Source organism: Lepisosteus platostomus, chromosome 13, assembly GCF_059453375.1.
Source record: "Lepisosteus platostomus isolate fLepPlt1 chromosome 13, fLepPlt1.hap1, whole genome shotgun sequence".
NCBI classification, from domain to species: Eukaryota; Metazoa; Chordata; class Actinopteri; order Semionotiformes; family Lepisosteidae; genus Lepisosteus; species Lepisosteus platostomus.
In genome coordinates, this window is record NC_142623.1 from 4,946,318 (window position 1) to 4,956,974 (window position 10,657).

At 41.3% G+C, this 10,657-nt stretch overlaps 1 protein-coding gene across 3 annotated transcripts in view; it reads right to left on the bottom strand.

Annotated features, from left to right (window-relative positions):
* eva1ba (eva-1 homolog Ba (C. elegans)) overlaps positions 1 to 4,839 on the bottom strand; it is a 39,997-nt gene extending 35,158 nt beyond the window's left edge. For 2 of the 3 annotated variants that reach the window (XM_088602743.1, XM_088602740.1), the window contains exons 1-2: positions 4,726 to 4,839; positions 4,082 to 4,256 (exon numbers count right to left, since the gene is read on the bottom strand). The gene's annotated coding sequence lies outside the window, so the exon portion shown is untranslated. Of the gene's footprint in view, positions 1 to 4,081; positions 4,257 to 4,359; positions 4,378 to 4,725 lie in introns of those variants that run through there. The other variant, XM_088602741.1, reaches the window with a different exon arrangement.
* Positions 4,840 to 10,657: the final 5,818 nt, after the last annotated feature.

A 10,657-nucleotide genomic window follows, 5' to 3' on the forward strand; every position in this document is an offset into this window, starting at 1 on the left:
GTATTCTGTGTTGGCTTCAGCTAATCTCTGAGAAAAAGGAGAGGAAGGGATAAAAGAGATACTGCTTATTGTTTGGTTAGCTGGTGGTGCTAATTAGAATGCTGCTAATACATCATTTAGAATTGCTTTGGGGCAGAAGTGTTAGGGACACATTGGTTGCTGTGTGCAGCCTGCTAACATTTGTCTTCAATTACAATAAATCAGTTCGATGTTAATGATGCCTGCCAGTGTGGAGGTATGTGTGTTTTTGTATCTTCCTAAAGTCTTTCCTTAAGTTGATTCCTTTTGAGACATTCTCCTCAGAGAATTGAACAAATGCCACTGTGTCCTGAAGTTCATGCACTCAAGTTACACAAGTTGCGCTTACCACCACTGTTACATATAAAAAAACTGGCTAACTTACTGTCGATTACAGTGGCTGCGAATTTGTAGCTAAGAAAACACCTTGAGAGCTAGGTGGATCTTGCCAGAATGCTTCTGCAAAGCAATAAACTGGGTGACCCCAATGTATTCCTTAAAAAAAAGTTTTCTATGGCAATGTCTCGAGTGTAGCTCTCTCGTGTATGTCTACCTTTAAAGCTATTTGATTCTGCCACTCCACCCAGTTTGAGTTGAGCAAAGGCACGCATTCATCACAGCTTAGGCTAGACCCATAATTTAAACCCCCAGCAACTGAATACTGCCCTACAGAGCAGGTCCCACCAAGAACTCGGAGTTCTGTAAACACCAGAAACTAATTTGGGCCAGGGTTGAGTCTCCTGGCCCAGCGCCGTGTCAGCGTGGCCACTCTGCGGATTGCAAAACAACACATGGGGAGTGTGGTTTGACTCCATTTTCAGAGTTCCACCACACAGCCAAAGCCATACTTGGCCTGTCATGGTTTGTTTTTTCAATAAACGAAATGATTGTATTTGTGTTATTCCTTTCGGAATGGGAACTGCGGTTGGCGCGCTGTAATAATAGTATCCATTACCACAAAATTATTTTTTGATTTCCGTCTTAGCAGAGTTTACCCTCTCGCTGTGTGAATCTTTGTTTTCTCTGTTGCGCTGCAGGGGAGAGCGAAGGACTCCAGGAAATCCAATAACATTTCACCATCTATGGCAAGAGGCACAGGCAGCTCTTTTTCATGTGTCTAGAGACTGTCTCAGTGGGAAAGAGATAAACAATTCACACTCTGGCTGGGCCATCTACATGACTTCAAGGGCCACAGGCAGCCTTGAAAGCCTCTTTAGGCAGCCCTAGAGAAAATTCCCGAAGACGGGCCAGCACTAAGTTTATTTCATGAGGTCTGAATACTGAATACTGATTTGAAAATGAGACAGTTCAATGCCAGTGGATATCTCAGACCATGCAAGTCATCCACAGGCTCTAGGCTGCCTACCAGTGCATTAGTCAGAAGATCAAGCTGTTTTTAATTGGCTTCATTACTCTGCTCTCATCCCCCACTGATAGCTGATGTGTGGTGAACATCCTGGCGCACTATAGCTGCTGTCGCATCATCCAGGTGGGGCTGCACATTGGTGGTGGTGGAGGGGAGTCCCCATTACCTGTAAAGCACTTTGAGTGGAGTGTCCAGAAAAGTGGTATATACTGCAAGTGTAAGCAATTATTATTATCCTTGAGCAGAGTTGTGGGAGTTTGGAATAAAATCACAATCCTCTGTGCCCTGGTATGAAAACCATATCATCTACTCTTTAATAAAATGTCTGTATCAGATCCCTGGAACAAATCACTAAAAAACCAAATGCTCTTATGTGCAACTTCCACAGGGGGAAGCATCTTTTCCCAACGGATAAGAAGGCCTATTCTTCATTTTTTTCTTACCTATATTATAAAAAAAATGATTACACACATGTGGGTGGCTCAGTGGTGCAATTGCTGTCTCACAATGAGACCCTGGGTGCAATTCCAGACTTGGGGCGCTATCTGTGTTTGTTTGTCACCATGTTTGTGTGGATTTCCTCTGAGTGCTCTGGTTTCCTCTCACAGTCCAAAGACATAGTGCTAAGTTAATTGGCTCTGAGCAAATTGGCTCTGGTGTGAGTGTGCATGTCTCTGTCTGCCCTGCTGATGGACTGGTGTTCTGTCCAGGTTGTACCCTACCTTGTGCCTGTTACTTGCCTGGATAGGCTCCAGCTCACCAGTGAGCCTGAACTGGAAAAGGCAGTTAGAATATGCATAGATGGATGACACACACTGTGTGTTTAACATGTAGATTTTACATCAACCAGTAAAACACTACCCATGCCCTCATCCAGTTTTATAATAAACCTTTCGTTTCTGAGCCTAGGAATTTATTTAGCCTTGTTAGACCCCAGGTTATCAGGAGCCACTGCCAAAGATCCAGAGAGAATAATAGTTTAAAAACCTAAGAAGGAGTCATAGTGATAATCCAACACAAAGTGGAAGGCTCTCTTCTTTCCAAATTACAATGTATCTAAGCCACTGGACAGCACATAATGCAACAAAATCAGCCCCTAGTTTGAAATTCATTAAAAGATAAAACCATGAAAGATAAAACTGCAATGCTTTTGGCTTTTGATTACAGGGCCTGTTTATATAAGCTGTGCTTTCTTCCCTCCTATTAAAGGAGTACAGCTGGAGTCAGGAAATCCTGAAGATGACTTATCATGTTGCCAACAGGGAGCCAGACAAGCGCCAATATGTGGGTGCCGAGAATTCTCAAAGCATTTAAACCAAAATATTTGCAGATTAGAAAGGGTGCATTCCTGCATCTGAACCGCACTCCCAGTCATTAAACATGAAAGTGAGCTCGCGAGCGTCTTATCCCTCCAAACTAGTCGCCGGCTAAGACTGGGAATGCAGAAACTTGTTAATGACTCACACATTAACCGAAACCTCTTTTTTCCCCTTGCGTCTTTGTTTTCTTCTTCAGTGCCAGTACAAAAGGATTTCCACATTTCATGCTCATTTGATTCATACCACTTCCCGGCACCAGGAAATCCAAAAATGTAATTTGCTGCTTGAGTTCTGTCTTCGGGGCTTGGGTCAAAAGGATCAGCATCAGTAACAAAAAGACCATTCTGACCAAGGCCCAATTTTTCATAACATAAGAAGCTAAGAACTAGTACTTGTATCTGCAGCTGGACATACAGTATGGTATCCCAGCAACCCCAATTCACGAAAGGGACGTGCCTTAAATTTCCATCACAGTGCTTTTCAGTTTAGATAAGGACAGATAAAACACCCACTGTACATGGTAGGGGGTCAAGTTCACAATAGCCAACCTCGACTTAGGACTAAATGAGTTGAATGGCATTTGCTGTTTTTGTTTTGAAGCAAAAGTGACCACTAAGAAGATCAAAACCTCAGGGGTTAAGCTAATGCAAGGGTGTACTTTATTAAAAACAGTGGGTCAGGCGATGTAACTCTGTAGAGAGATGGCATTCCCAGAAATGATGGTCAATTGGAACCTTTTTTGTATCACTATCAACAAAACAGAAACAACTTGTTTAGATTTACCTATGGTGAATCTGAAATGGTCTGAAATAGTTGCAAGAAAAAAGAAACACTTGATGTGTGGAGAAGGTCCCTACAAAAGAGACCATGAAAACTGTATTCAACTCCCTAAACAGTTTTCCTAAGTCCAGATGCTGCAGCAGAGCTGGAATATAAACAAATACTTCACCCAGGCGCTGCAAGGCTCGGAGCATGAGATCAGGGACTTGGTTTCCAGCATTTGTCTGATAATAATGCAGGGAGTCTCATAGTCCTTAAGACTAAGGAAAGAAAGGACTTTTCCTCACACTTAAAAATGATAAAGTCCTGACTTAAGTCCTACACAGAAGCTGTCTTTTAGATGAAAACCCTCCACAATATAAAGTGGAGTCTGAACTAGTCTGAAACCAGGAGAAGAGGTCTGAATAAAATGATCAAGGGCCTCTTTCCACAGCTTTTAATACTATAACAAAGTTCTTTGCTTCTCCTGCAGTACACAGTGAGTGCTTCACAATTAAACAAAACACATTGCCCCAGAAAGTTATGCAACAGCTCCTTTCTTCATACAAATAATACGTGACACAAGTGAAATATTCTGAAAATGCGCACAAAGACTAACCTCCAGTTTGTGAGGACTCAAAGTCCAGAGCACACAGTCCTGCTTTTTTCTTTCTTCAAGGGAAGGCAGCAGCCTTGCTGTTTCCACAGAAGTGCTTCAGAAAGCTGGCTCTTCTCCACAAACCTGACACATACTCTCAGTCACTGAGCTGCACTGCAACTCACAGCAGTGGGACCTAGTCAGAAAATTCGAGAAAAATACATTTCAAATGAGAAACATTGTGTACCCAACTCCTTTCTCCTCAGCACAGTCCTGACGGCCAAATTACTGCAGACAACCTGAATTTGTCTCTGTTCTGTCAGGTCCCCCATTCAGCCACATGCTCTGGCTCAGCTGTACTGCACCTCCTGGGAGCTCAGGCAGCAAGTCTGAACGCACAGCCTCTTAAACACAGCGTCTGCCACACACCTACTTCTGAAGAGTTTTCTGCACACTTTGCTGACCAAACGTTTCTAAAAGAAAAGCGAACCCCTGGAACCCCTCTAGCTTGACCTTGTTGAATTAGGAATATTTGAACCACAAACTCCTAATTTTCTCTTTGTTTCAAGACTAAAAGATTGAGTTACTTTAGCCTTTCAGAGCAGGGATGCTCCAGAATGTGTCTGGTGCTCTTCTTTAACCTGATTCTTCTTTTAGAAACTCACTCGAAGTTGCGTGGAAGGGCACTCTGGAGCTGACAGCAATCAGTCCACAAAAGAACAGCCAACGGTATCAGCAAGGCTAAATGGAACCATGGGTGCTTTAATGATGTGTTAGAGCAATGGTCACATGAGAAACAGCAGAGGCTAATTAGGAACTCTGTTTGAAACCTTTCCTGGCATTAAATATTTCACTCCCTATACTGAGGCACTCCAAGACAGGCTACACATGTCAGATTCAAAATGTGGTCAGAGCAGTTCTGGTGGCTTGAAAAGAGGTTTGTGTTGTGTTTTATTGTGACTCTGGGAAAACAAATTAATCAGGCCAAAAAGGCTAAAATTGTTTCTAGAAACCCTGCACCTAAACACCTCAACTAACGTTTCTAACAAAGAGTGTGCTGTATTTGTAAAAAAATATCATTTGTTTCTGGTCATTGTTATCAATTAGTTCTATTTCTGTTTTGTAGCAATTGATCATAAATTAAAGCTTCTGAGAACATTACCATACTCTTCTTGAACTGTAACAAAAAAAAGACTCCAGAGATACTGGGTTGCAGATATCAATTTACTTTGAGCTACGTAATATTCTTCTGTTAGGAAAGCAGCAGGAGTGCATTATGAGCCTGACAGCTTCAATGCAAATGTAACTAACACACTGCACAGCTGGAATTCTTACACACCTAGGAACATCAGCACATCTGGAAAAATGGACAAAAAAAGGCAAGGCTATAAAATTCTAACTTTTGTTTTTACTCAATACAACTGTCTTGAATAGGGTAAGTTCCAATACATGCACGTATAAGAGAAATGTTACAATTTAATGATAAAGAAAATACCTGTAAAATAAAATTCCATTAAAGCTTTCTTTTAGATGTTGTAAAGAAGAGAAAACAGCAGCACGGATATTGCACATCAGAAAGCTTGGGATAAGAAGAGTAGGGCAACATACACTATAAAAAGGTATAGCGTTTTTTGCATACTATAAAAATAGTAAAGGATTCTGAACTAGCAGGACCAGATCCAGCTGTCTGGATCCATGTATGAGGTTACGATGAGAGATTTACCGCTATGTTCAGTGTCATCAGCCAACAATGACACAGTGCACTGTGAGGTCTCTAAAGGGTGGATTTTGCAGTGCATTATTTTAATTATGTTACCAAAACACAGATTCCATAGAAACACATTGTCTGGATACACATTGGTTGGTTGTGGGGTTTTCATGACAAAAATTTGGTTTTGGACCCGTATTTCCATTCAAGTCATCTCATTCATCTCAACTCACAAAGCTGAAAAGCCCCAAAAATATTTTTTGCCACAATATGAAAAAAAACCTGGAATGCACTATACCGGAATAACAAAAAGATGGAATTTTTTTTTTTAATCTGAACTTGTTCATAATCCTTGTTTTGCTGTAGAAAGGGTGTAACAGTGGTTTAACATGTTTGGCCTATAATTCTACATTTTCTAGCCAGCTGAGACAGAGACACTTATGATTTGCATAAGGTTCATTCATGTTGCCAGTGAAATTCACAACCAGAGCACAAAAAGCAGGTAAAATTCCCAGAATATAAAGATATGCAAATTCATGGATGTCTTATAAAAAAGACAAAGACAGCTGTTCTTGAAGTAGGACCAGACATTTATGGTGCCAGTTTCTCTCTTCCACCTAGAGTAGAGAGAGGTAGAGAGACGCAGACTCCTTTTGATTACAAGAGCTTTATCTCTTGGGGAGCAGTGCTTATGGTTCTGAAGCTGCAAATGGAGGGTTGTGGGTTCAAATCCAAGGTAAGGCACTGCAGTTATTCTCTTGAGAAAGGATCCAGATTTATTCCACCGAAATACCCTTCTATATACTGTAAATGTGTACCAATGTAAGCTGCTTTAGATAAAGCTGTCATAAAGTAAGCAACAGCTCACAAATCAATAATTTCTACCACATTAGGTCACTTTCTCATAGTTCCCAGTGTAGCAGAAGATTCTTCTTGCCCTTGAGCTTGCTTCAATCTTTTTATAAAGCTTTCTGGGTTCCTTCTGGGGCCTGAAACAGCAATGCAATGAGAAAAGATACTACCTAGAGACACAGACATCATTGAAGCAAGGAAATCTTCAAATAGCGTTTACAGATTCCAAGCACCGACAAATGAAAAAAAATGATAGGATGTCAGGATGTGGTCTTTGTTCAAAGAACAGGCTGTGGCTTTAGTGGCCGATGAGATGGTATTCTCCTTGCTGAACCCTGCAGCACAGTCTGACACAGAGGGGTCTTTCCTGTGGGCCGAACTCTCTTCAGCAACTTCTTACCACATCTCATAGTGTCAGAGAGTTTATGCTATTCTCAGAAAAAAAGGAAAAATAGTACATATAAACGTAAAGTATGCCCCTCAATATCGTTCTAGCTGGAGAGACGAGAGACCATCGTCGGCAAATGATAATAATAATAATAAACTTTATTTTATATAGCGCCTTTAAAGGTGGCTTCTCAAAGCGCTTTACAGGATGACAATAACAATAAATAAGAAGACTACAACAATAAATAAGAAAATTTCACAAGACAGGACACAATTATAATTACAACAATACAACAATAACAATAGAGGAGACCGTGGAAGATGGTATTAAGAAGAGCAGAGGGGTGAAGAATGGAACCAGTTAAGTAAAGGCTTTTCTGAAAAGGAGGGTTTTGAGTCTGGATTTGAAGGAGTTTAGAGAAGATGACTCTCTAATATCCTTGGGCAAGGAGTTCCAGAGCTTGGGGGCATAGCAGGAGAAGGCCCTGTCGCCCATACAATGTAGACGGGCTTGGGGGACAGTAAGGAGGGCAGAATTTGAAGAGCGGAGGTTGCGAGGTGGGGAGTAGGGCGATAAAAGTTCAGACAGGTATTGAGGTGCCAAGCCATGTAAAGCCTTGTAGGTGAGCATGAGGATTTTAAAGTCTACGCGGAATTTGACCGGAAGCCAGTGCAAGGACTCCAGGATAGGAGTAATGTGAACACTTGCGCTAGATTTGGTCAGGATTCTGGCTGCTGAATTTTGGACATACTGCAGCTTGTTCAGAGTAGATTTAGATACCCCAGGGAGCAGAGCATTGCAGTAGTCAATTCGAGAGAATACAAATATGTTGATCAGCTTTTCAGCCACAGTTAATGATAGCATAGGGCGTAGTCTTGCGATATTTCTAAGGTGAAAAAAAGATGTTTTGACAGTATGCTGTACATGTGGGTCGAATGTTAAGCCAGAATCGAATATAACCCCAAGGTTTTTCAATTTTGATTGGAGCTCAAGTACAGAGCCATCTACAGACAGGGTTACAGGACTGGCTTTACGAAGTTGATGGGGGGTACCAATAAGCATGACTTCAGTCTTGTCACAGTTAAGATGAAGGAAGTTTTGAGTCATCCAAATTTTTATGTCAGAGATGCAATTAGATAGAATAGAGACAGCCACATCAGTGTCGGGTTTGGTATGGATGTATATTTGAGTATCGTCAGCGTAAAAATGAAAGCTGAGGCCATGTGATCTTAAAAGCTGACCAAGTGGGAACATGTAAATGCTGAAGAGCAAGGGGCCCAGTATTGAGCCCTGAGGGACACCAGACTTGACAAGACCAATTTCAGACCTGTACCCATTGAGAGAGACAAAGTGACAGCGATCAGTGAGGTAAGACTTAAACCATTTGAGGGCAGTGTCAGAGACTCCAAACACAGTCTCGAGATGAGAAAGCAAGATGTTATGGTCAACAGTGTCAAAGGCAGCACTGAGATCAAGAAGGATGAGTATGGAAAGAGAACCAGAATCAGAAGCTATTAGGAGATCGTTGGTGACTTTGACTAGGGCGGTTTCTGTGCTGTGAAGTTGACGGAAGCCAGATTGGAGGGGTTCGAAAAGGTTGTTTGTCATGAGGTGGTTATGTAACTGAAGTGTGACAGCACGTTCTAGAATTTTAGAGAGAAAGGGTAAGTTGGAGATGGGGCGAAAGTTGTTAAGATTGTCGAGAGCCATGTTACCCTATAGAACTTTAGTCTATCATGTTAAAAGAAGTATAAAGTTCAGCAGCTGGGAAAAGTTACATTTAAAGCACAATTCATTACAGTTAGGTACTCATTTATGTAATAAATCTTTACAACAAGGTACCTGTCTAAAGGATCAGTTTAAGTCAGAAGAAACTACTTTTAAGAGGTAATGTACTACATGACATTGTAACTTGTCACACACACTATATAAATCACTGTAACCGGATGTTGGGAGAAAGTGTTAAGTCATCACTTAATCTTAAAAAGCAAATCCCTTACACAGCAGACTTGTACCTTTCATAGAATAGTTTTTAAGAGGAGCATTTCCCAACACTGATAATGAAGCAAAGAGCCCCTTGCTGTCTTTATACAGTTGATTTCTATCAGATTGTTTTAAAACTGGCAGTTGGGTGTCACATTAACCCACCACACAGAGGACAGCAGCTGTTTCTGAAGTGAAGGCCAGACACTACACTGGACCAACTTTTTAGAATTCACATTTATACCATTCTGCTGGCTAACGGTCGTGCGATTTCAATGTCCGCTTTCTTTAGAACTCATGCCATTTTATTTTAGTCCTGCCTTAGTCTCAGAGATACAGTACTTCTCAAAAGATTTATTTTAAAATGCATTTCACTAATTACCTTTGCATTAACGCTAAATTCCATACAGCAGATAGGACAAAAACTTCCATATATGTCAGCAGGAATGATGGTGCAGAGAGAATCATCATTTATTGTCTGTAAACGGATTACTACAAGTATACACTGAAAAAGAATGAAAGATGCTTCATTACTGTTACATGGTCATTTAAGATGAAACTGCTAAAACCTTATAAAAAAAAAGACTTAAAAGTTATGGTAAAAATTTGGTCAAGACTTAAGTTGTACCATATCACGGAACACAGGATTAAGTAATTCTTAGTGGGGTTTTCCTAAATTCAAAACCACTTCCGTTCATCTTTAAGTGAACAGTAAAACTGTATTCAACGTCTTAAAGAGAAATTGATGATAAGCTGCCACCTACTGGTAAGCAGATGTAAAGCTTGTTAAATTCCTCCTGAAGAGAAGGGGTGGTGAAGGGCTGGCCTAAGTCCCTTTTATCATTTTATCATTTTTCGTTTGCCAATACAATGTCTATGTGGCTGTTTTAGAGCCCAACAGATATGTCAGGCCTTACAATACTCCTGCCTAAAACCCATCAACAGCACACTGCACCCAGGTGACACAGTGGTGCAGTGGTCATCAGGCATCCTCAATGCCCTGGGGCTCTAGGTTCAATTCCGGACCTGGGAGCTATCTATTTAAGTTTGTACGCTCTCCCCGTGTTTGTGTGAATTTACTTGCACAGTCCAAAGACCTACTGGTTAATCTGGGAAAACTGGCCCTGGTGTGTGTCAGCGTGGGCCCTGTGAGGGACTGGTGTACCCTGCCTTGCACCAGTTGCTTGCCAAGATAGGCTCCACTCCCTCACGACCCTGAATTGGACGAAGTGGTTAGAAGATGGATGGATGGATATACTGTGGCGTGAAAGCGATTTGTGAATTATCAGAACCCAGGGATCAAGGCAGAAGAACACCCTGGCTGGGATGGGCATGCACACAAGGACACTTTTAGAGAGATCCGTTAACCTGTCCAGCATGTGTCTGGAAAGTGGGAAGAAACTGGAGCCCCTAGGAAAACCACCTTTGAACACAGTGAGGAAATGCAAACCCCACACACAAGGCAAGTTAGCTCAAACTGGAAGAGCTAACAATCACATGGTTTAATTATGCACATCTGTACATGTTCTGTATCAAATTCACTTACTTGAACTCAAAACATGTTGGCTAAACATCTTCAACAGCTGGGTTAAAAAATCAAATTGGAAGCATTATTACTCCTTCCATATTGACTGTTACACATGAAAAAGTTTAGAGTGGAAAAAAA